Genomic DNA, 26,388 nt, shown 5'->3' with positions numbered 1-26,388 from the left:
TCCGCTCCCACCTTCTCCTGGTATGCGAACTGCATAGGGTCGAGGGCATGGCGGACATGTGGCCTCAGGTGGTGAAGCAGCAGCCGCTCCATGAGTCCAGGTGCTTTCTGTCTTGCGATATGTTTGTGAGACATGGATGCTATCCAGTGACCTGAGATGAAGACAGGCCTCCTTTGATGTCACTTTGGAGAATCCTGAAGACTACTGGTTTGACTTTGTATTGCTCATGGAGTCCCCAATGAGGCACATGACCTGCATTGTGTGGGAGCGTTAGTTATGGCACTATGGCCATGTGGTGAGATTACCACATTGTTGAAGATCGCAGTGGCCGGACCAGGCCAAGGGGATGCCCACCTAACATTTTCTGGAGGGTGGGATTGGAATGTGTTTCTGCCTAAAGGGGCTGCCAATCAGGATCCCGAGCTGTTTTGTCATGTGTTAGGTACAGCAACGTGCATTCATAAAATAATAGAAATAAGCAAAGACTTGTTAGTTACTTAAATGTCTCTAGTTAAGTCATCATTTCCAGGTTTTTTCAGGACTAGGGGGCTCTGCCCCCTGCTCACTTCGCTTGCCAACCCCCGGGCGGGCGCTATGCTATAGCCACTTTGAGGCTCTGCAGTTCACGAATTGGGAAGCAGATGTACAATTTAAACAGATTGTTATTTTCATGGGAATTGTTACATATGCATAATAGAACAAACTATTTTACATTACAGAGAGTAATTAAACATAGTGAAAAATAGCAAAATGTAATAAATTGAAAGAAAATTATGTTTCATGTTGTGTTTAAATTGTACATCCGCTTCACTATATGCAAGTGGCAGAGCCGCAAAGTGGTTGGCGCATAGAGAGCAAAGCGAACAGGGGGCTGGGCCCCCGAGTATATAGAAATAATAATAATAATTATGAATAATTCCTTACATTTATATATTGTCACTACTCAGAGTGCTTCATTGAGTGGGGAACTACTAATGTGTAGCATCTACCTGGATGATGTGACGGCAGCCATTTTTGCCCCATTACGCTCAGCACACATTAGCTGTTAGGTGGGGCAGTGACAGCCAGTTAGAGACAGGGGATGATTAGGTGGGGGGCAGAATGACTAGGCCATGGTGGGTAATTTAGCCAGGACATCAGGATACCCCCTACTTATTATGAAGGGTGCCCTGGGAACTTTTATGACCACAGAGAGTCAGGACCTCGGTTTTATGTCTCATCTGAAAGGACAGTGTCATTTTTACAGCCCAGTGTCCCCATCACTGCACTGGAGCATTGAGAGCCACATTCAGACCACAGGGTAAGCGCCCCCTGCTAGCCTCACCAACACCTCTTCCAGCAGCAACCCCAGCTTTTCCTAGGTGCTCTCCCATCCAAGTAGTGTCTGGGCCTGAACCGGCTTAGCTTCAGGTGGGTGACCTCTACTGAGGTGTGTGTGGCTATGGCTGCTTCCTCAAGTGAAGACTGGAAGTCAGTAGACAGAAGCCCCTTCCAGGAGAAAGTGGCAGGGTGAAGACCCCGCCTCTTCCAGTCACATGACTCAAGATGCCTACATATAACAGAGACCTGAAAAGAGGGTCCCACACTTCCTGTCCCGCTCTCAGCACAGGAGGAACCCCACTCTGCCCCTGCAGTGCATCAGGCCCACAAAATGGCGGTCGAGCTCCAGAGGTCTTCAGTCTCTCCCGAGGGAGCCTACCTGCTGTTTGCTTTGTAATTGCAGTAAATGTCATCTCTTTTTTTATAGTGTGACAGTTTGGTCTCGGTGTGCGTTGTACTCCCAGTGTGTCAGGCCTCCCAGTCCAGCACTCACAATGTATACAGAGATTTTGAACCAATAGGAGGAAATCCCTGTTTTCTTTGTACTTTTAGTGTAACTTTTTCCATATAATACTCAGGACTTGAAAACACCTTTAAAAAAAATAATGGAAAGAACTGAGACCTTTCCTTAGAAGCAGATCTGTCAGGTGTCCAAACCCGATCTGGCTGAGCGGCTAAACAACGGTGCAGTGGACTTCATGTATTTATTTACTCTCTTGCAGTCCAAACATTAAACAGGTCCTGGGTTTTTTCTCCCGTCTGCATGAAGCGAGATCCCATTCCCTGAAGCCAGTGCCGCTGTGGCCAATTGCAAATTGTCAAGGTGATCTGATGCAGGCTCAGCAGAGGAAGTCTAATTAGGAGCAAATTGCATCGGGCCAAACAAGTCCACGGCAGAGCTTGCCAATCCTCATCACTCACCTGCGGCTCCAAATTGCCAGAGACAACGCAACATCTGTAGCTGTTTTGTGCTCCAGAAAGAGAAAGAAACCCCTCAGTCGCGGAACTGCGTCTGCACGTTGAGCCAGTGCAGACCATCTGAAGAAATGGAAATAAATAAATACATAAATAAAGCAAAGGGAGGAGAAAAGAAAGGCAAAGACGTCCAAACACCCAGCTCACGTTTCTCAGAGCAGATGCAAAATCAATCTAAGCTTCTCAAGAGAGGGCATGAGCTGAGCATCGTTACGTCATCTACAGCATCAGGAATAACCATCTGAATAAAAGGGACACTGAAGGCCACCATCCTGTCTACCTACATTGATGACCTACTAGCAACAATTTCAAACTCCATGCTTGGTAAAATGAGCATGATTGAGGGTCACTTAGAAACAGGGAAACCTAGCATGCAGCACTGTCAACCACTAAGGCATCCCACCACAACCCACTCACGTCCAATGACAGCAACCCATGACACACCGGCGGCAACCCATGACCACAAAGTGGGCTACGACCCAGTGGCTGAGAAAATCACTGAGCTATATTGTACAGCACCAGCGAAGTGTATCTATGTTACAGTGCCTTCAATATCTGCCTATCCATCTATTATATTTTGCCTTTTATATCTGTCTATCAGTAGATAGTGCCTTTTCACATCTATCAATATATCTATTATATATACCACCTTTAAAGTACCTTTTATACCCATCTATCTATATGTTATATACAGTAGTTCCTTCCACCTTAAATATATTTTAAATGGTATTTCATATGCATCTAACTATCTATTACACAGTGCCTTTCAAATCTATCTAATAGATAGATAGATAGATAGATAGATAGATAGATAGATAGATAGATAGATAGATAGATAGATATGAAAGGCAATATATAATCGATAGATAGATAGATATGAAAGACACGCTATAATAGATAGATAGATAGATAGATAGATAGATAGATAGATAGATAGATAGATAGATAGATAGATAGATAGATAGATAGATAGATAGATAGATAGATAGATGAAAGACACTATATAATAGATAGATAGATAGATAGATAGATAGATAGATAGATAGATAGATAGATATGAAAGGCACTCTATAATCGATAGATAGATAGATATGAAAGGCACTCTACAATAGATAGATAGATAGATAGATAGATAGATAGATAGATAGATAGATAGATAGATAGATAGATAGATAGATAGATAGATAGATATGAAAGGCAATATATAATCGATAGATAGATATGAAAGACACACTATAATAGATAGATAGATAGATAGATAGATAGATAGATAGATAGATAGATAGATAGATAGATAGATAGATAGATAGATAGATAGATGAAAGACACTATATAATAGATAGATAGATAGATAGATAGATAGATAGATAGATAGATAGATAGATAGATAGATAGATAGATAGATAGATAGATAGATAGATATGAAAGGCAATATATAATCGATAGATAGATAGATATGAAAGACACACTATAATAGATAGATAGATAGATAGATAGATAGATAGATAGATAGATAGATAGATAGATAGATAGATATGAAAGGCAATATATAATCGATAGATAGATAGATATGAAAGACACACTATAATAGATAGATAGATAGATAGATAGATAGATAGATAGATAGATAGATAGATAGATAGATAGATAGATAGATAGATAGATAGATAGATGAAAGACACTATATAATAGATAGATAGATAGATAGATAGATAGATAGATAGATAGATAGATAGATAGATAGATAGATAGATAGATAGATAGATAGATATGAAAGGCAATATATAATCGATAGATAGATAGATATGAAAGACACACTATAATAGATAGATAGATAGATAGATAGATAGATAGATAGATAGATAGATAGATAGATAGATAGATAGATATGAAAGGCAATATATAATCGATAGATAGATAGATATGAAAGACACACTATAATAGATAGATAGATAGATAGATAGATAGATAGATAGATAGATAGATAGATAGATAGATAGATAGGAAAAGCACTTTCAAAAAGATTTACAAGGAAGATGCTTTATAGTTGTTATATATATAGGTGTTATATCTGATAGAGATGTAAGGAAGGCAGTGTATTATATAAACAGGTAGACAGCTGTGAAAGGCACTATATATCTGTTAATATTATATAGTACCTTCTATTTTAAAGTGCCTTTCATATCCATCTGTTTGTCTATCCTCCATATCACTCATATACCACTTGAGATAGATGGCTGTGGCCTTTTCCTTTACAGGAAGGACCGGGGAAGCAGAGGTACACAGGACACTCCACCCCACCCCTTCCCCAGATCACTAGATAGCAGCCCCCCAGGTTAAGGCGGCACCTTGGATTCCTTCAGGGCTCTATGGGAGTTGCAGTTTGGCACAGCCCTGTTGGGCTCTGTGGGGGGCTGCAGAGCCCTACTTTGGGCTTCCACCACACCTGAGAGTGATTCCAGATGACGCTGGTGAGCCACCTGAAGTGCTCCCAGGGGCTGCCTTATTTCACTTGAGGAGCCAGAGTCAGGAGGGAGGTGAAGTTTGCCGGAGGAGGAGTGGAGGCAAATGAGAGAGGAAGAGAAAGAAGAAGAAAGAAGGCAAAGACAGCGTGTTGTATTGAATGCACTGTGCTGCTGTGGGGAGCGAGGGGGAGATGTGTGTTGTTTGCTGAACTTGTGCCAGGTGTCTGTTTGTGTCAGGTTTGGGCGGCTCGTTCGCCCCCTGGAGGCCACACTGTATAGAGCTATACCTTCCTTTGATGTATGATTTTGTGAATGTACATTATGTATGTGATGTGTGTGTCTGTATGTGTGTCTGTGTGCTTGTGTAACATGTCCATTTTGTGCATATTCATTCCATTTTTATTCTCCTATTAATAAATTGATGTTGTTAATGCACAGCTGAAGCTTTCGACTGATTTTTCTGCCATGACGACATGAGCCAACGCCTTCCCCAGAAATGAACATGAGCTCTTCTAATGGCCAATTACGTTTACTCAGTTTGAGGATCCGTGGCAGACCTTCTTCTCAATTCGTGGAGGTGCCAGCAGGTGAGCTCTCACTGCGGGCAGCTTACGCCAAGCCAGGGCTTTTCTTCTTTTTTCGGGGATGATATTTCCATGGCTTCATTCTACCAAGAAAAGAACACCAAAGGACACTGTGGTGACAGAACTGGCATAGGAGGGCCGTTGAAAGGTCACCGATGAGTATTCCTGCAGATGGCAGCTTGACTGGCATTTGGGCCCACTTAATACCTTAATACGAGGCCACAGCTGTAAGGCTATTCAGGGCCGTGTGCCGCACGCGGAGGACTAACGGATCGTGAGCGCCCACTGGCCTAAATTAGAAACAGGGCCGTCTGTTTGTTTTCATTACCTGCTATGTTGTCTGTAGCCCGCCAAGCTCCAGGTCTGATCCGCTCGGGGCCTCAGTACCACCCTGGTGTACAGTTTCCTGTCTGAAGATACGCTGGGTACAAAGTAGGCCGCCTGTCTTTCCATTGCCTCATTGTCGATAAGGACGCAGATTGAATTTCCATTGCAAATCTCTTCCTCTGAACTGAACCTATTTGGGTGAAATGGCAGCCTCAGAGTCCACGAAGGCACAACAAGGCACAGAAGGATGTAAATTGAAGAGGTTGATTTCGTTGCTGGCGCGTGGGCACCCTGACGGAGTGCCACTTCTTCAATAACTGTGAACTTCTACCTTCATCTCTATCTGCCGTGTGACCTCTTAAGCCACCAGTACTGGTGGGCTAGCACAGCCCCCTCAAGTCTGAGCCCCCCCCCCCCCTTTTTTATTAGCCTGGCTATCAACTTTATGTTGTCAAGTAATACAATGAGCAGCTGGGAGGGGGGAGCTGAAAATAAACAAATACTGGGAAGAGCAGCCCTGTAGGTTTCCTTGCTGTACAAAGTGCTAACATTTCAAAGTTTCCCATTAAAAGGCATTGGCAAATTTGCAAACTCGTCAGTTTTATTTATTTATTTTGAACATTTTATTGAATTTATTAAAATCAAACAACATTCCATACAAGCAAGTTAAATTTTACAAAACGTCAACCCCCCACCCATGAGGGAGAGAGTCTACGGTGAAGACTCTGACTTCAAAGGCCACTCTGGCCCACCTTCTTGGAAGTCGGTGGCATTTACAGTTAGGTCCATAAATATTTGGACAGAGACAACTTTTTTCTAATTTTGGTTCTGTTCATTACCACAATGAATTTTAAATGAAACAATTCCAATGCAGTTGAAGTGCAGACTTTCAGCTTTAATTCAGTGCGGTGAACAAAACGATTGCATAAAAATGTGAGGCAACTAAAGCATTTTTTGAACACAATCCCTTCATTTCAGGGGCTCAAAAGTAATTGGACAATTGACTCAAAGGCTATTTCATGGGCAGGTGTGGGTAAGTCCGTTATTATGTCATTATCAATTAAGCAGATGAAAGGCCTGGAGTTGATTTGAGGTGTGGTGCTTGCATGTGGAAGATTTTGCTGTGAACAGACAACATGCAGTCAAAGGAGCTCTCCATACAGGTGAAAGAAGCCATCCTTAAGCTGTGAAAACAGAAAAAACCCATCTGAGAAATTGCTACAATATTACGAGTGGCAAAATCTACAGTTTGGTACATCCTGAGAAAGAAAGCAAGCACTGGTGAACTCAGCAACACAAAAAGACCTGGACATCCACAGAAGACAACAGTGGTGGATGATCGCAGAATCATTTCCATGGTGAAGAGAAAGCCTTCACAACAGCCAAGCAAGTGAACAACATTCTCCAGGGGGGTAGGCGTATCGAAATCCAAGTCTACCATAAAGAGAAGACTGCATGAAAGTAAATACAGAGGGTGCACTGCAAGGTGCAAGCCACTCATAAGCCTCAAGAATAGAAAGGCTAGATTGGACTTTGCTAAAGAACATCTAAAAAAGCCAGCACAGTTCTGGAAAAACATTCTTTGGACAGATGAAACCAAGATCAACCTCTACCAGAATGATGGCAAGAACAAAGTATGGAGAAGGCGTGGAACACCTCATTATCCAAAGCATAGCACATCATCTGTAAAACATGGTGGAGTCAGATTATCTCAGGGCACAACGTGAGCTACCACAGCTATGCTGATGACACACAGCTGTATTTATCAATTGCACCTGATGACCCCAAATCTCTTGATTCACAAACACAATGTCTAACTTGTATCTCAGAATGGATGAATAGTAACTTTCTCAAATTAAATAAAGAGAAAACTGAAATCTTATTGATTGGCAATAACGGATACAATAAGGCTATTAGAAATAAACTGGATGCATTAGGATTAAAAGTCAAAACGGAGGTAAAAAGCTTAGGGGTAACTGTTGACTGTAATCTAAAATTTTTAAATAAATTTAAAATAAATTTTACATCACATATTAATCAGATCACTAGGAAAGCATTTTTTCACTTAAGAAACATAGCAAAAGTTAGATCTCATATCATTGAAAGATGCTGAGAAATTAGTTCACACGTTTGTTTTCAGTCGACTAGATTACTGTAACGCAGTCCTCTCAGGACTACCCAAAAAAGACATAAATCGTTTGCAACTAGTGCAGAATGCAGCTGCTAGAATCCTTACCAGGAAAAGAAAATCTGAGCACATGTTACCTGAGTCATTCAGGATTGACTTTAAAATTCTGCTTATGGTTTATAAAGCCTTAAATAATCTCGCCCCATCTTATATATCGGAATGTCTGACGTATTATATTCCAAATAGCAACCTCAGATCCTCAACTGAGTGTCTCCTTAGAATTCCAAGAGCAAAACTTAAAAGAAGTGCTAAGGCGGCCTTCTGCTGTTATGCACCTAAAATCTGGAATAGCCTGCCAGTAGGAGTTCGCCAGGCTAATACAGTGGAGCACTTTAAAAAACTGCTGAAAACACATTACTGTAACATGGCCTTCTCATAACTTCACTGTAAATCCTGGTACTCTGTATATCCAATTCATTATAATAACTATTCATGGTGGCTCTAAAATCTGTACTAACCCCTACTCTCTCTTCTGTTTCCTTTTCCGGTGTCCTTTTGGTGGTGGCTTGCTCCAACACCATCTACTCAAATCACCATGATGTTCCAACAATGATGGATGGATTAAAAGACAGAAGTCTGTATGACCATCAGCATCAAGTGACTCCGTGAGAACCCTAACTACAAAGAGGACTATTTCATTTATGTTAGGTAGAATGCCCAGAGGGGACTGGGCGGTCTCGTGGCCTGGAACCCCTACAGATTTTATTTTTTTCTCCAGCTTTCTGGGGATTTTTTTTAGTTTTTTCTGTCCACCCTGGCCATCAGACCTTACTCCTTTGAACTAATGTTGTCTTATTTTAATTTCTTATTTTGTCTTTTATTTTTCTTTTCTTCATTATGTAAAGCACTTTGATCTACTTTTTGTATGAAAATGTGCTATATAAATAAATGTTGTTGTTGTTGTTGTTGATTGTAACATTCGCAGGTTGTATCTTGCCCTGGAAACATTTTGGACAATTTTAAACAAGAGAGATGCGCTGGATATATAATTTTAAGTTGAATGATTGTATGCTTTGCACATATGGAGCTCGAGTGAATTCTGAACATTGCTGCCTTCCATTCCTTTTCCCACTGTACTCTGGGATCTTTAAAAGGGGGGGGGGGGTTTAAAATGTTTTATTTGTTAGTGAAATGCTGTCTGAGTCCTCAAGACTCATCAATATTTTTTCTGGAGTAGAAGTAGGTGGTAGGTGAGGAAAGTCGGGCAGGTTTTATTTAACGAAGTTTATAATTTGAAGGTAGTGAAAGAAATGTGTTGCTGGGATGTTGAATTTGCAGTGTAATTGTTTGTAGGATGCAAAGACGTTGTCTATGTACTGATCTCTAAGTGATTTAATCCTGGATGTTTTCTAGACATTGAAAGCTGCATAAGTTTGAGAGGGTGGAAAAAGGTGGTCTCATGTAGAGGTGCCACAGATAAAAGCTTCTCTATCTTAAAATACTTTCTACATTGGTTCCATATTCTGAGTGAGTGAAGCACAACTGGGTTGTTAGTATATTGGCGATAACTTGTATTTATTGGGGTACAAAGCAAGGAATTTAAATAAGTACTGCAGGGTTTTTTTTCTATTGTGGGCCAAGCCTGTGTAAGTTCATCTATTTGTGTCCATGTCCAGGTTTTTATCGCTTGTATGTTTGCCACCCAGTAATAAAACTGAAAGTTACGTAGAGCCATGCCACCTTCCGCCTTAGGTCTTTGTAGGGTCGCTCTTTGGATACGTGGATGTTTTGAATTCCAAATAAATGAGGTTATGATTGAATCTAATTTCTTAAAAATGATCTATTGATATATATTGGAATGCTTTGAAATAAAAAAAGAAGCTTAGGAAGGATATTCATCTTGACAACTAGGGGGCTTTGCCCCCTGCTCCCTTTGCTCACCAACCCTAACCCCTCTGCCTTCCCCCCCAGCCTGTGCTATGCGCCAGCCACTTCACATTTCTGACACTCATGTTGTGAAGAGGGGGGCTGAATGCACCCAAAGAGACGCGGTTGCTCCTCTGAAACCCCTCTTGAACGATGATGCAATGGGAAACAATTACAGTTTTTTTTACCTCCTCTTTGCTCGATTAGCTGCTGGCTTGCTGCTGCTGCCATGCCACATGATCTGCATCTCATGCAGCGCTTTGAACATTTAAAAGCCTGTACAGCAGCTGTCCTTTTGTCTCACTGTCTTGTCTCTCTTCTACCTCAGACATCCTCTGCTCCTGTTGGGGGTCCCGTTCCCAAGGCACACTCCTATGAAGAGGAAGATTTTCTATTCTTTTAATTGAGAGATGGAACTGTCTGCTCCTGGCAAAACGAATTAGACGATGTACAACTCTCCAACTTAAAGTTTAAATCTGAACAATATATTCGATCTCTTTTCGCTGTTCCGTTATTTCACAGAGTGATAGTTTCCGTTTGTTTGCGCTAATGCGATCTTTACTATAATTTTTTTGAGTTTTTTTAATTTTCCTACTTCCATTATATCTAACATATGTGTATCGCGCCAACGCTTTTGAATTCTTTACGACATTCTACTTTGTCATCTACTCTTTGTCTTTTTCCGGCCCTGGGAGTGATTAAATCTCTTGGCACAAAGACTCATCTCGCGGGACGTGAAAGTGTCTCTCTGACAAAGTCACGTCTCGTCTCTCAGAACAGGTCTCGTCTCGTTCCAAGATTTTTTTTATATAATAGAGAGATGTTAATTCTTCCAGCTAAAGTGATTGTTGACTTTAGGAAGACTAAGAGTGACCATCTGCCTCTGAATATTAACGGCTCAACTGTGGGGGTCGTCAATAGCACCAAATTCCTGGGTGTCCACCTGGCAGAGAACCTCACCTGGTCTCACAATGCCAGCTCTTTAGCCAAGAAAGCCCAGCAGCGGCTCTACTTCCTGCGTAGGCTGAGGAAAGCCCATCTTCCACTAGCTACTCTAACAACATTCTACAGAGGAACCATAGAGAACATCCTGAGCAACTGCATCACTATCTGGTTTGGAAATTGTACAGTCAGGAATCACAAAGCCCTACAACAGATAGTGAAGACAGCTGAGAAGATCATCGGTGTCTCTATTCCCTCCATCATGGACATTTACACCACACACTGCATCTGCAAAGCCACCAGCATTGTGAATGATCCAACACACCCCTCACATTCACTGTTTACACTCCTGCCATTGGGAAAAAGGTACCAAAGCATTCGGGCCCTCACCTCCAGAATGTGTAACAGTTTCTTCCCCCAAGCAGTCAGACTCCTGAACATTCATGGACCGGACTGATATCTGACATATGTGTTCTGTTCTGCAGTGTTGCAGTGCATTTGACTCACATGCACCTTGTTATACTGTATATTATGTGTCTTTATATTATGTGTCGTGGATTCTTCATTGTCCTGTCTTATGTAACACCATGGTCCTGGAGGAACGTTGTTTTGTTTCACTGTATGCTGTACTATTGTACAGTAAATGGATGAAATGACAATAAATACTCTTGACTTGACTTGGCTAAAGTGATATGAAGTGTTAACCATCCATGCAAGTCTTGCTTAAGTTTTTCCAAGCAGACGGCAAAAGAAATTTTACAAAAATTTTCTGTTCAAGTCCTTCTCTGATAATCCCCTTTATCCATCCATCCATTATCCAACCCGCTATATCCTAACTACAGGGTCACAGGGGTCTACTGGAGCGAATCCCAGCCAACACAGGGCGCAAGGCAGGAAACAAACCCCGTGCAGGGTGCCAGCCCACTGCAGATCCCCTTTATCTCATAAGCATTTCTGCAGTGAACTGCCAGTGGTTCAATGACGATTGCAAAAAGTAGTGGTGACAAGGGGCATCCTTGTCTAGTACCACATTCTAGTTTGAAGTAGTCTAAAATAATATTGTTAATACAAACTGAACAAACTTAAAATGGAGAAATACTCTGTGCATGTCTGAAAGGCATTTAAAAAATTTGGTCCAGAATGATGTTAATTTGGTGCAGGCCCGAAACATGTGACCTAGTGAGGCTGGGACTTGATTGCAGCGTTCGCAGGTTGCATCTTGCCCTGGAAACATTTTGGACAATTTTAAGCGAGACAGATGTGCTTGATATATAAAGTTTAGTTGAATAATTGTATGCTTTGCACATATGGAGATCGAGTGAATTCTCTGCATTGATACCTTCCACTCCGTTTCTGAAATGTTGAGTGAGAGATCCTTTTCCCACTGTCCTCTTGGATCTTTGAAAGGAAGGGACTGTAAAATAATTTTATATATTGCAGAAATGTTGTCTGAGTCCTTGAAACTGAGCAATATTTTTCCAGCATAGAGGAAGGTGAGAGGTGAGGAAAACTGGGCAGGCTCTGTTTAACAAAGTTTCTAATTTGAAGATAGTGAAAGAAATGTGTTGCTGGAAAGTTACATTTAGAATGTAATTGTTCATAGGATGCAAAGACTTTGTCTATGTACAGATCTCTAAGTGATTTAATCCCAAATGTTTTCCAGACATTAAAATCTGCATATGTTTGTGATGGTTGAAAAAGGTGGTTCTCATGCAGAGGTAATCGCCTTGAGATAATCTGACCTGATGGAAGCATGGAGATCGAAAAGAGCAGTGGACCCAGGATAGACCCTTGTGGACCACCATATAGAATATCATGTGTCTTTGAAGTACACAACTAACAAATGGATGTCTGTGATTTAGCTAATGTTAATAGCTAGATGGGAAACTTACTTCAGGTGCTTTTCTCCTTTTATAGGTTATATTGGGTCTATTTTTACGCTAGCTTTGGTCATTTTGTATTAATTGATTTTTCAGTTACTAATTATTGGAGACGACTCTATCTTATATATAAACGTCTACGTGTGGAAGTGTGTGCGTCTGTCTGTCTGTCCGGCCCAGAAGTTCGAGGCTACAGAGTGAAGTGCAAAGAAGTGACTCTGTCGCCAAAGTGAAACCACCGCCGCTGCAAAACGAAACCAATGAGAGCCGCTAATACACAACCGATGCGATTGATTAATTGAAGTGCCAAAATCCATGGTTTCTAGAAGCCTGGGCTTTTAACAGCACTGGCTTATACAGCTAGTTGTATATATTTTCCTAATTTTTATGATTAAGAAAGCTGACCAACAATTTGTCACAGACCTTCCACCATCAACACACACATCAATTGATGTCATTGTCACATCACTTGAACTGCAGTCTGTTTCATATGAAAATCTTTGAGCCACTGCACTCCAATTTGGGCTCCGTCTGCAACTGTAAAGAGCTGTTAAAAAGCACAGTCTGCTAACACATGGAACTGTAGTCTGTTATCGCTATTACTTTTGAATTTGACTCATTGTTACAAAATTATTTAATAAACAAATGTAATAACTGCTGCAGTGGGTTGGCACCCTGCCCGGGATTGGTTCCTGCCTTGTGCCCTGTGTTGGCTGGGATTGGCTCCAGCAGACACCCGTGACCCTGTGTTCGGATTCAACGGGTTGGAAAATGGATGGATGGATGTAATAACTGACTCTTTGATGAAGTGAATTGTAGAGCGTATGAGGACATGAGAGCAACCATTAAGAAAAATATCAGGGAGGCAAAAAGACAGTTGGTGAGGAATGTAGCAGATAAGGTGAAAGACGACCCTAAGAGATTCTTTCAGTATTTTAGTAGTAAAAGAACAGTCAAGGAGGAGGTCAAGTACATCAAGAATAGTAAAGGGGAATTAAAAGATACAGACAGTGAAATAGCGGATGCCCTAAACTTGCATTTCTCTGAGGTGTTCACAAGTGAGCAAGTGGATAACCTTCAGCGGTAACAGGGACTACTAAGGAGTACTTAGGGATTTGGAAATTGTAGAGGGAGAAGTACTGCTCAAACTAAATAAGCTGAAATCAAACAAATCGCCAAGACCAGATAATATTTACCCTTGAGTTCTTAAGGAGGCCAGTGAGTACATATATAAACCCTTGACACATATTTTTAGAAAGCCACTATGCACTGAAGAGATTCAGAAGGACTGGAAAATGGCAAATATTCCATTATATAAGAAGGGTGACCAGGCAGATCCAAGCAACTATAGGCCAGTAAGCTTAACATGCATCACAGGAAAATTAATGGAAGGAATTATTAAGGATAAGATTGAGGAACACCTGACAAGGACAGAAGTTTTTAGGAACAGTCACCATGGGTTCAGAAGAGGGAAGTCGTGTTTTACTAACAGACTGGAATTCTATGAGGAGGCAACAAAAGGATCTGATCAAAGCGGAGCAGATGAGATTATTTATTTTGACTTTCAGAAAGCATTTCATAAGGTGCCACATGAGAGGTTGGGCATCAAACTAAAAAAAATGGGAGTTCAGGGTGATGTTTTTAGATGGGCGTGAATTGGCTGAGACACAAGAAGCAGAGGGTGACGGTGTGAGGAACCTCATCAGATTTGGCCGATGTTAAGTGCGGTGACTAGCAGGGGTCAGTCCTAGGGCTGCTACTATTTTAAATATATATATAAATGATTTAGATAGGAATATAAGTAAGAAGCTGATTAAATTTGCAGATGATACCAAGATAGGTGGATTAGCAGATAATTTGGAATCTGTTATATCATTACAGAAGGACTTGGACAGCAGAAAGACTTGCACAGATTTGTGAACGATGAAATTTAATGTCAGTAAATGTAAAGTCTTACACATAAGAAGTAAAAATGTTAGGTTTGAATACACAATGGACAGTCGGAAAATCGAGAGTACACCTTATGAGAAGGATTTAGGAGTCATTGTGGACTCTAAGCTATCGACTTCCTGACAGTGTTCAGAAGCCATTAAGAAGGCTAACAGAATGTCAGGTTATATAGCGCCTTGATATGTGGAGTACAAGTCACAGGAGGTTCTGCTCAACCTTTATAACGCACTGGTGAGGCCTCATCTGGAGTACTGGGTGCAGATGCGGTCTCCAGGCTACAAAAAGGACATAACAGCACAAGAGAAGGTCCAGAGAAGAACGACTGGGCTGATTCTGGGGCTACAGAGGATGAGTTATGCGGAAAGATTGAAAGAGCTGAGCCTTTACAGTTTAAGCAAAAGAAGATTAAGAGGAGACTTGACTGAAGTGTTTAAAATTCTGAAGGGAATTAGTCCATTGAGAGTGTTATTTTAAAATGAGTTCATCAAGAACACTTGGATATGGTCGGAAACTTGTTAAGGGTAAATTTCGCCCAAACATTAGGAAGTTTTTCTGTACACAAAGAACAATAAAAAATAGACAGGAATAAGCGACCAAGTAGTGTGGTAGACAGTAAGACTTTAGGGACTTTCAAAACTCAATGTTTTTTTGAAAGAAATAAGTGGATAGGACTGGCAAGCTTTGTTGGGCTGAATGGCCTGTTCTATCTATCTATCTATCTATCTATCTATCTATCTATCTATCTATCTATCTATCTATCTATCTATCTATCTATCTATCTATCTATCTATCTATCTATCTATCTATCTATCTATCTATCTATCTATCTATCTATCTATCTATCTATCTAATCCTGCCAACTATGCTATCAATCTATTATATACAATACAATACAAAGCAACTTATTTTTGTATAGCCCAAAATCACACAAGGAATGCCGCAGTGAGCTTTAACAGGCTCTGCCTTTTCACTGCCCCCCAGCTTTGACTCTCTAAGAAGACAAGGAGAAACACCCAAAAAAACCCTTGCAGGGAAAAAATGGAAGGAACGTTGGGAAAGGCAATTCAAAGAGAGACCCCTTTCCAGGTAGCTTGGGTGTGCATACAGTGTCTTTTACATTTATCTCTCAGTCACCATTAAAATTTCAATAAACTTTTGACCTCAGAAGTATAAATAAATTAATTCTATGTAATTGGCTGTATTTGACACTTTTCACATAATGGACTTTGATAGGCTAACACTAATTGGTGACACCCGCTTGCTTAAGTTTTTGTTTGGATCACCCCATGCGTACTCAGTGGCCATTGCCTCCTGAACCTGAGAGCCACTGATGTCTCCTCCAACACCAAGTGATTTAACCGGTAAAAAATATGAAAGAAAATGAGGTCAGAATCCATCCTTCTACTTCCCAGGCCAGTGTTTAGACAAAAGTTTGGATTCATTTTACCAAGTGTAAACACAAAAATGCCTCGATTTGGAGGAAATCTGCTTCTGATTTGGAAATGAATCTAAACATAAACTGTTTACTTTACCACAACCTGGACATTCATTCCGCTAAGATGGCTGCTCTGGCCCCACTGAAGCCCTCCGGTCAGCCTTCTTATCATTTGTCTAAGATTTCACTTTTGTTCTGCTATGAAATGAAACTTTACAGATGATATGGAGGAGAGTAAAAGTGCAGGAAATTAAATCAATTGGGGCAAAAAACTTGGGGAGATTGACAATCTTTCAACAAAGACCAATGCATGGAACTCAAAAATGGACGTTAAAATAAACGTTTAAAAAGTACGAAAAAGTTGTAATTAATCAGAAGTCTTTTAGGAAAGTCAGACATGAGAACAGATACCCACTGTGTTTATCACAATGATATTTAAGCTGTGTTACAACTAGCAGGAGGCACAGCACGGCAATGGGAAGTCACATCTTGACAAATGTTTTCCAAATGGCGCCACCTGTAGAAAAATAAAAATAGCAACCCATAAAACACAAAATATAATAATTCTTTGCATTTATATAGCGCTTTTCTTACTACTCAAAGCGCTCAGCAATTGCAGGTTAAGGGCCTTGCTCAAGGGCCCAACAGAGCAGCGTCCCTATTTGGCATTTTAAGGGATTCGAACCAGCAACCTTCCGATTGGCAGTGCAGATCTCTAGCCTCAGAGCCACCACTCCGCCTAATAAATTTATTCATTTGACTTATACGACCGACATTATAAAATACCAGAAATTATACAATAAAATGAAGTCCCAACTTATCTGCGAATATATGCGGCAGTTCTGTGTTTAAAATTTTTGTTTTAATTTTATTTAGCCCTGGCCTTTTTACATAGCATTAGTACAATTTTACTTTTTGTTTTCTGTTGCAAGACCACAAACGCTGGGCTACACGTATTTCAATGCAAGTAATGTTTCAGTCAACAAAATACACTCACAGTTCATAATGTCGTTAAACACAGCTTGGCTATCAATGATCAAACAGATTAAGTGGCCTAATGAGTGTAGTCGGCAAGATCAAATGTTTCAACCCAACAAACCAGTCTGTGCAAGCACGTTGCTGTTAAGCTTTAAACAAGCACGCATTTCGAGATATTTGTTCATGTTGTGAAGATGTCTGTTGCACAGCTAGCCACACAGTGAAAATATTCGCTCGACAAACCCCAGAGGTGCAGGTGAACAGACGAGGTCCTCGGCCACTGCATATTGCTAACCTTCACTCTTTCTCTGCTCAACTTTAGTCTTGTTTCCCTCATCTAGAAGCACTTAAAATTGTTGGATGATGTTGAGCTAAATGAGCTATCAGATTCGTAGTTTTCTTCCCACAAAATAAAAACCCGCACTCTTTTTCTTATTCTCGCACGCTACATTTGCTTTAATTATCACGTGCGCTGTAATTAAAGTATTTCCACACGTTACTTTCTTGCTTTCTACCTGCAAAACTCACTATCGTCAACCACACGTGTTTAATGCTTCAACCTGATAAACCAAATGTGCTAAACAAACAAACAAACAACGGTTCTTTATGGAGGATGCGTCACGTGACTATAGTAGGCCCGAGGTACAAGGACACCACAATGTAACTGAACGCTCAGGACGACCTACAAACAACCCCTCTGCATGACTGGACCGGATTGAACGAAAATGCTATTTTAAAGAGCATTACACCATTATAATAAACTCAGAACTACTCCATTTCTTTCTACCGACTTTGACTTCAATGCATTTCTCTGCACTGGGCAAAATTCCCAAACATTTCCACCATTTTGCTGAACTCATAGTAAAGCAAATTCCGTGGGGTTCAGTCATGCCTGCTCATATTCTAGGGTATAAAACGAAAAACTCAGACAAGTCCTAAAGCTTGCAAAAAGATGAGGGTTCACGCTGAAAATGTTAAATAAAAGTCCATCCATCCATCCTCTTCCGCTTATCCAAGGTCGGGTCGCAGGGGCAGCAGCTTGAGTAGAGATGCCCAGACTTCCCTCTCCCCGGCCACTTCTTCTAGCTCTTCCGGGGGGATCCCAAGGCGTTCCCAGGCCAGCCGGGAGACATAGTCCCTCCAGCGTGTCCTGGGTCTTCCCCGGGGCCTCCTCCCAGTTAGACGTGCCCAGAACACCTCACCAGGGTGGTGTCCAGGAGGCATCCTGATCAGATGCCCGAGCCACCTCATCTGACTCCTCTCGATGCGGAGGAGCAGCGGCTCTACTCTGAGCCCCTCCCGGATGACTGAGCTTCTCACCTTATCTTTAAGGGAGAGCCCAGACACCCTGCGGAGAAAACTCATTTCAGCCGCTTGTATTCGCGATCTCGTTCTTTCGGTCACTACCCATAGCTCATGACCATAGGTGAGGGTAGGAACATAGATCGACTGGTAAATCGAGAGCTTTGCCTTATGGCTCAGCTCCTTTTTCACCACGACAGACCGATGCAGAGCCGCACCGATCCGCCTGTCGATCTCACGCTCCATTCTTCCCTCACTCATGAATAAGACCCCGAGATACTTGAACTCCTCCACTTGGGGCAGGATCTTGCTCCCAACCCTGAGAGGGCACTCCACCCTTTTCCGGCTGAGGACCATGGTCTCGGATTTGGAGGTACTGATTCCCATCCCAGTCGCTTCACACTCGGCTGCAAACCGATCCAGAGAGAGCTGAAGATCACGGCCTGATGAAGCAAACAGGACAACATCATCTGCAAAAAGCAGTGACCCAATCCTGAGCCCACCAAACCAGACCCCCTCAACACCCTGGCTGCACCTAGAAATTCTGTCCATAAAAGTTATGAACAGAATCGGTGACAAAGGGCAGCCCTGGCAGAGTCCAACTCTCACTGGAAACGGGTTCGACTTACTGCCGGTAATGCTGATCAAGCTCTGGCACCGATCGTGCAGGGACCGAACAGCCCTTATCAGGGGGTCCGGTACCCCATACTCTCGGAGTACCCCCCACAGGATTCCCCGAGGGACACGGTCGAACGCCTTTTCCAAGTCCACAAAACACATGTAGACTGGTTGGGCGAACTCCCATGCACCATCTAGGACCCTGCTAAGGGTGTAGAGCTGGTCCACTGTTCCACGACCAGGATGAAAACCACACTGTTCCTCCTGAATCCAAGGCTCGACTATCCGACGGACTCTCCTCTCCAGAACCCCCGAATAGACTTTTCCAGGGAGGCTGAGGAGTGTGATCCCTCTGTAGTTGGAACACACCCTCCGGTCCCCCTTCTTAAAGAGGGGGACCACCACCCCAGTCTGCCAATCCAGAGGCACTGTCCCTGATGTCCATGCGATGTTGCAGAGACGTGTCAACCAAGACAGCCCTAAAACATGCAGAGCCTTGAGGAACTCCGGGCATATCCCCCGGGGCCCTGCCACCAAGGAGTTTTTTGACCACCTCGGTGACCTCAGTCCCAGAGATGGGGAAGCCCACCTCCGAGTCCCCAGGCTCTGCATCCTCATTGGAAGGCATGTTAATGGGATTGAGGAGGTCTTCGAAGTACTCCACCTACCGACCCACAACGTCTCGAGTCGAGGTCAGCAGCGCACCATCCCCACCATACACAGTGTTGACACTGCACTGCTGAATAAAAGTGCACTTCATAAAAATTGTATTTTACACATGGGACTGTATTTAGCTTTTTGCACTAAAAATCTCCATAGAGTTCCTCAAGGAATTTTAATTCTGCTTTGCTGTGGACCTTTGGCTTGCTCCCTCAGTCCGAGTTTGGATTTGGCGATAAACGTTACGACACTATACGGGCCTAAAGATGCTTTTTATTAAATCTTTTCAGTGGCCTCATGGCCCCTTGCTGCATTTTTCACTCCACGGAGTTTTCAATGTCCCACTTGTGACCCTCGCGCCGTCTTAACGATCCTCTAAGTGGCATGGAAGCCACCAAGTAAATTGGAATTAACACGCATCCTGGAACAAATCGGACCCTCAAAATCTATTATGCAAAGGGTGAACAAATGTGGGCCGAGTGCCCCAGAGCTGTCAGAAATGGAAGGCAGCTGGGCATTAAAAATCCAAGAATGAAAAGAGGAGGAAATATAACATTTATGTTGCATAGATGGGACTGATTGCTTTTCAGGGGATAAAAATAAGGCACATAATTTGGCCATTGTACCGTCACACAGATAGCGCTTTGTAAAATGACCCGAGGCCCTCGGGTGTTCATTTGTTGCCAGTTATGAAGCGTGAAAGCGGCAAAGCGGAAGAGCTAAAGGGTGGCATTTAAAAGATGAGCACCATGGACAGCACTGGCAAATGTGACACTCCATTGATTGAATGATCGATGCTGTCATTAGAACATTAGAACAATCGAGATGAGAACAGGCCATTCCAGTCCAGTCCAGGTCAGGTCAGGTCAGGTTGGGTAGCATGCACTGGTACAGCACATTGCTGTACGCACCATACGATGAAACAGCTCGAGATCCTGGTTGGCAACTTCCCCCCACATCTCTATCTGCCGCAGCCAGGTGTTAGGGGGGTGTCCCCTTGGCCTGGTCCAGCCACTTGGGTCCTTGGGTAATCGCGTCACATGGCCATAGTGCCGTAACTGATGCTCCCTCACAATGCAGGTAACGTGCCTCATTTGGGACTTCCATCCATGTAAGAGTCAATGGGGTCAGGCCTGTCAGGGATCAGAACTGGGGTGGTGCTGAGGCGTCGCACACTGCATGGTCCCAATTTGAAACAGCCCATCCGGGTAGGAGCGTGGAATGTCTTGTCGCTAGTTATGTCCATTTAATTCTTGTAAGAAAACAAGCTGAGTTCTGAAAGTCCCTAAAGTCCAACTATCTACCGTGCGACTTGGTCACTTATTCCTAGTGTCTCTGGTTCTCTGTGTAAAGAAAAACTTCCAAAAGTTTCTGTGAAATTTACCCTTAACAAGTTTCCAAGTGTGTCCCTGTGTTCTTGATGAACTCATTTTAAAGTCACCGTCTCGATCCACTGGACTAATTATCTTCATAATTTTAAACACTTCAGTCAGATCTCCTCTGAATCTTCTTAAGGCTCAGCTCTTTTAATCTTTCCTCATAACTCATCCCCTGTAGCCCTGAATCAGCCTGGTTGCTCTTCTCTGGACCTTCTCTAGTGCTGCTATGTCCTTTTTGTAGCCTGGAGATCAAAACTGCACCCAAGACTCCAGATGAGGCCTCGCCAGTGTATTATAAAGCTTGAGCAGAACCTCCTTGGACTTGTACTCCACACATCAAGGCGCTATATAACCTGACATTCTGTTAGCCTTCTTAATGGCTTCTGAACACTGTCTGGAAGTTGACAGCATAGAATCCACTATGACTCTTAAATCCTTCTCATAAGGTGGACTCTCGATTTTCAGACATCCCATTGAGTATTCAGACCTAACATGTTTACTTCCTACGTCTAATACTTTATATTTACTGACATTAAATTTCAGTTGTCACAAATCTGCTCAATAATAATAATTCTTTATTTATTTGTCACATACATAGTTATACAGGACAACACGCAGTGAATTGCATCTTTTTCGCATACCCCTTGGGGTCAGAGCACAGGGTCAGCCATTGTACAGCTCCCCTGAAGCAATTGAAGGTTAAGGGCCATGCTCAAGGGCCCAGCACAGTAGGATCTCTCTTTTGGCAGTGACGGAGATTCGAACCGGCAACCTTCAGGAGCCACCACTCCTCCCTAAAGCCCTCAAGCCTGTATGCTATCCAAATCCTTCTGTAATGATATAATGGATTCCAAATTATCTGCCAATCCACCTGTCTTGGTATCATCTGCAAGCTTAACCAGCTTGTTACTTATATTCCTCTCCAAATCATTTCTATATATTAAAAATGGCAGCTGCCCCAGCACTGCCCCCTGCTGGTCACCACTCTTAAAATCAGTCAATTCTGATGAGGTTCCTCTCACCATCAGCCTCTGGTTCCTGTGTCTGAGCCAATTCTGCACCCATCTAAACCCCACACCCTGAATTCCCCCTTCTTTTAGTTTGATGCCCATCCTCTCATGTGACACCTTATCAAATGCTTTCTGATCGTCCAGATCAATAATAGCATCTGCTCCACTTTGATCGTATCCTTTTTTTGCTTCTTCATAGAATTCCACCTCCCTCTTGTGAAACCAACTGTCATGAGAACATGGAGAGGGAAACTGTCCAGAAAACCCTGGCCACAAAACATAATTTAAAATAAAGTTTTAAATAAATAGTAAAATAACTTATTACATGGGCAGCACGGTGGCGCAGTGGTAGCACTGCTGCCTCGCAGTTAGGAGACCCGGGTTCACTTCCCGGGTCCTCCCTGTGTGGAGTTTGCATGTTCTCCCCGTGTCTGCGTGGGTTTCCTCCGGGCGCTCTGGTTTCCTCCCACAATCCAAAGACATGCAGGTTAGGTGGATTGGCAATTCTAAATTGGCCCTGGTGTGTGGGTATGTTTGTGTGTGTCCTGTGGTGGGTTGGCACCCTGCCCGGGATTGGTTCCTGCCCTGTGTTGGCTGGGATTGGCTCCGGCGGACCCCCGTGACCCTGTGTTCGGATTCAGCGGGTTGGAAAATGGATGGATGGAACTTATTACATTTATTAGAACACTGACCTGGCATTCCCTGGGTATAAATGGTATAATGGGTTAATGAAAGAAAGTGAAGGTTGGTGTGTTTTTTAATTGGTGACAGCTGTTGTCATTGCTTGCGGTCCTATCCGCCATCCACTCTGCATCTCTATCAGTGTCTCCGCTCTCATGAGTGTTCTTTTTGGGTCGAAATTAATTCTGGAATTGCGGTAACTCCGTGGTATATCTGTCTGCGGAGAGAGTGTCGACCTCATCGAGAGGTTTACTTACCTTGGCAGTGACATTTATGTCTCTGGTGACTCTTCCTATGAAGTCAGTAGATGGATTGGGAAAGCATGAGGGGTCATGAGGTCACAAAGGGGTGTGTGGCGCTCCTGATATCTCTGCAAAGTCTTTAGAGTCCTGGTGTGTCCTGTTTGCAAGACATGGACGCTATACAGTGACCTGAGACGAAGCCTGGACACCTTTGGTGTCTCTTCGGAGAATCCTTGGGTCCCACTGGTCTGACTTTGTGTTGCTCATGGAGTCCTGAATGAGGCACATGACCTGCATTGTGAGGAAGCATCAGTTACGTCACTATGGCCATGTGGCACAATTACCTGAGGGTGATCCTCATTATTGAGGACCCAAGTGGCTGGACCAGGCCAAAGGGATGCCCACCTGGCTGTGGCAGATAGATGGTCATTTTCCAGAGGGTGGGACTGTACCGTGTGTCTGCCTGGGGGGGTTGCCAACTAGGATCCCCAGGTATTTTGTTGTGTGGTGGGCGTGGCAACACATTGTACCAGTGCATGCTCCCCAACCTGACCTGACCTGACCTTGATGGTTGTAACCATTGTCACACATGTGCGGTGGGGGATCTCCTCATGGGCTTGATTGAGGTCAATGACAACCCACCAGAATGAGTGCTGGGTTGCGGTCACTATCTTTCCCTTCTCCTTCTCTACCCTGCAGCACCTGGGCACTTAGCCCCTGCCCCTTCCTGGTTTGTGCACCATAAAGAGCCTGGCTACCCAGAAGGAGGCGTCTTTTCCAAAGCAAGCAACCTGCCGGATGGACTTCCTGTGATCAACCCTCATCGTGACAGTTAATTATAGTTTTGTTCAAGAGGCTATTTTTGCTTTGATCACGTTGGTGTCCCAAATTTTCTTGTCATTCACACCTCAAGCCACACAAACAAACCTTGTAAGTCCTCTCTGCCTAATTTCTCAAAACGTTGAAATTCAAAGGCCCAAAAAGTTCTGCTGTTCAACACACTACTTTGTCACTTATTTCTTATTATACAGGAAAGGGCAGAGCAGACTCTTCTTCCTTATGAGACTGCATTCCTTTAATGTGGGAAGTGACGTCCTTCACATCTTCTACAACTCTGTCAGGGCCAGTGTGGTGTACTGGGATGGTAACATCACCTCAAGAGAGGACCACCGAATCAACAAGCTAAGGCTCAGTTATGGGACACACTCTGAACCCCCTGAATGTAGATGAGGGGGAGAAAATGTAAACAAAACTGAGTACTATGTGACCATAAGTGGGTGCACCAGCTCCCCAAACCCGACACAGACAGACACCAGGCACAAGTCCAGGCACAACACATTTTATTTTACAGGGCACCATAAACAAAGTCCACAGCACTTCCTTTCTCTTCTTCTCCTCTCTCCTCCTCCAGCAAGCTTCATCACCTTTCTCCCAACTCTGGCTCTCCTGGATGTGGCAGGGTGGTTCCTTTTATCTTGGACTCAGAAATACTTCTGATGCTAGGGCATAGCCTGATGGAAGTACTTCTGGGCCAATCTGAAGACCCACAAAGTAGGGATGGATAATCCCTTCAGCTCCTCGTGGCAGACCCCACAGAACTACATCATGAGACTACAGGTTCCAGCATGCCCTGCAGGAGTCCATTTGGGAATCTTCAACCAGGAAGGCTACCTAACATTTTGGGGAAATGTCCAAAATGAATTGTCTTCCCCAGTCCTTCCATTCTACTGCCCTCCCGACTGGGTAAGGATCCCTGCTCAGTCCCTGCCAGGATGCTAGTCTCTGCATGCCATCAATTACAGCCATTATGAACAAAGCTGCACATCCTCTTCAGTTAACAAATTATTCAGTAGACGTGTGTCAAGAAATGTGACTGGGGATCCGTTATACCAACAGCAATACGTCTGTATAGCGCTTCACAGGGGCTGGGGCTGCAAACCAGAAGTTTTCTATCTTTTTAAAATTTTCTTTCTTTAAATCATTTTCTCTAAATGTGTATTTATTTATTCATTTAATAATTTATTCATTTATGTAATGAGCTTCTGTAAAAAGCCCCCCTAGGGACAAATACAATTCTATCTATCTATCTATCTATCTATCTATCTATCTATCTATCTATCTATCTATCTATCTATCTATCTATCTGTTATATAGTGCCTTTCATATCTATCTATCTATCTATCTATCTATCTATCTATCTATCTATCTATCTATCTATCTATCTATCTATCTATCTATCTATCTATCTATCTATCTGTTATATAGTGCCTTTCATATCTATCTATCTATCTATCTATCTATCTATCTATCTATCTATCTATCTATCTATCTATCTATCTATCTATCTATCTATCTATCTATCTATCTATCTGTTATATAGTGCCTTTCATATCTATCTATCTATCTATCTATCTATCTATCTATCTATCTATCTATCTATCTATCTATCTATCTATCTATCTATCTATCTATCTGTTATATAGTGCCTTTCATATCTATCTATCTATCTATCTATCTATCTATCTATCTATCTATCTATCTATCTATCTATCTATCTATTATATAGTGCCTTTCATATCTATCTGTTTCACTATATAATGCCTTTTGTCTGTTTATCTGAAATCTGTACACAACACTTACTGTAATTTTTCATTTTTTTCCTCCTCAGAGGTAGTCTCTCCAGGCCAGACGTGACTCTCAAATGAGAACACATGTCTGCAGACAACCCTTTAAAAGGATTGCAGTGAATAGCAGTGAAGAGCTCCGCCCACAGGTCTTTTTTCTAACTTGTACCCCCAAGTTCCTTCAGTCCGTGCACTTTAAACTGCCAGGAAGGGAGCAAAAGACTTGACTCTGAGAGATAATAACGAGCTAAGATTGCTGTTATGAGTTCAGCGGCACACAGGAGTTATTTTTTTGTACGTTGTAGAGAGCGCTGCACAGAGGAGCCTCACACACATACTGTACATGTAGACTACTGCAGCTGCTGGGCTCCATGCATTTGAGAAGTGCTTCTGTCTGCTGTGATATCTTTCTGTCATTTTGACTGTTGCATCACTATATGATATAACAATCGTAAACAGAGTTTAAATAAGCACGGTGGTCTATGGAAATACAACGTGTTAAAATACTGCAGCAATTTCTGCATTCCATTTACCTCATAAGTTGGATGTCAGAGCTAGGAATGACGTCACATTCTGGTTGACCAAATTCCAGTATTACCAGTATTGATGCGTCCAGGAAAAACTTTATTGTGCTTGCTCCACCGAAATAAACAGCACTTGATAACAACACATTCTGCTGTATTTAGCGCACCCAAACACAGTAGCAATATGTCCATGGATAGAACTTGATCAGCAGGGAGTGAAAGATTTAATGAGACACAAATAGTCAGTATAATACAGCAGCTTTCACTAAAGTTTGTGGTGTAAGGTTGATGTCATAAGCTGAAATTGGACAAGCTTGGAGTAGACAGACCAACCCTGAGTTTCCATGTTAAAAATCCGACTTAAGGGGGCATTCCAATTGAAAATTATGGCTAGGAACTTGGAAATTCCAACTTCCTACTTCAAGTGGAATGCAGCAT

The sequence above is a fragment of the Erpetoichthys calabaricus genome, chromosome 2 (genome assembly GCF_900747795.2).
Source record: "Erpetoichthys calabaricus chromosome 2, fErpCal1.3, whole genome shotgun sequence".
Taxonomy (NCBI): Eukaryota; Metazoa; Chordata; class Cladistia; order Polypteriformes; family Polypteridae; genus Erpetoichthys; species Erpetoichthys calabaricus.
This window is presented reverse-complemented; position numbering follows the sequence as displayed.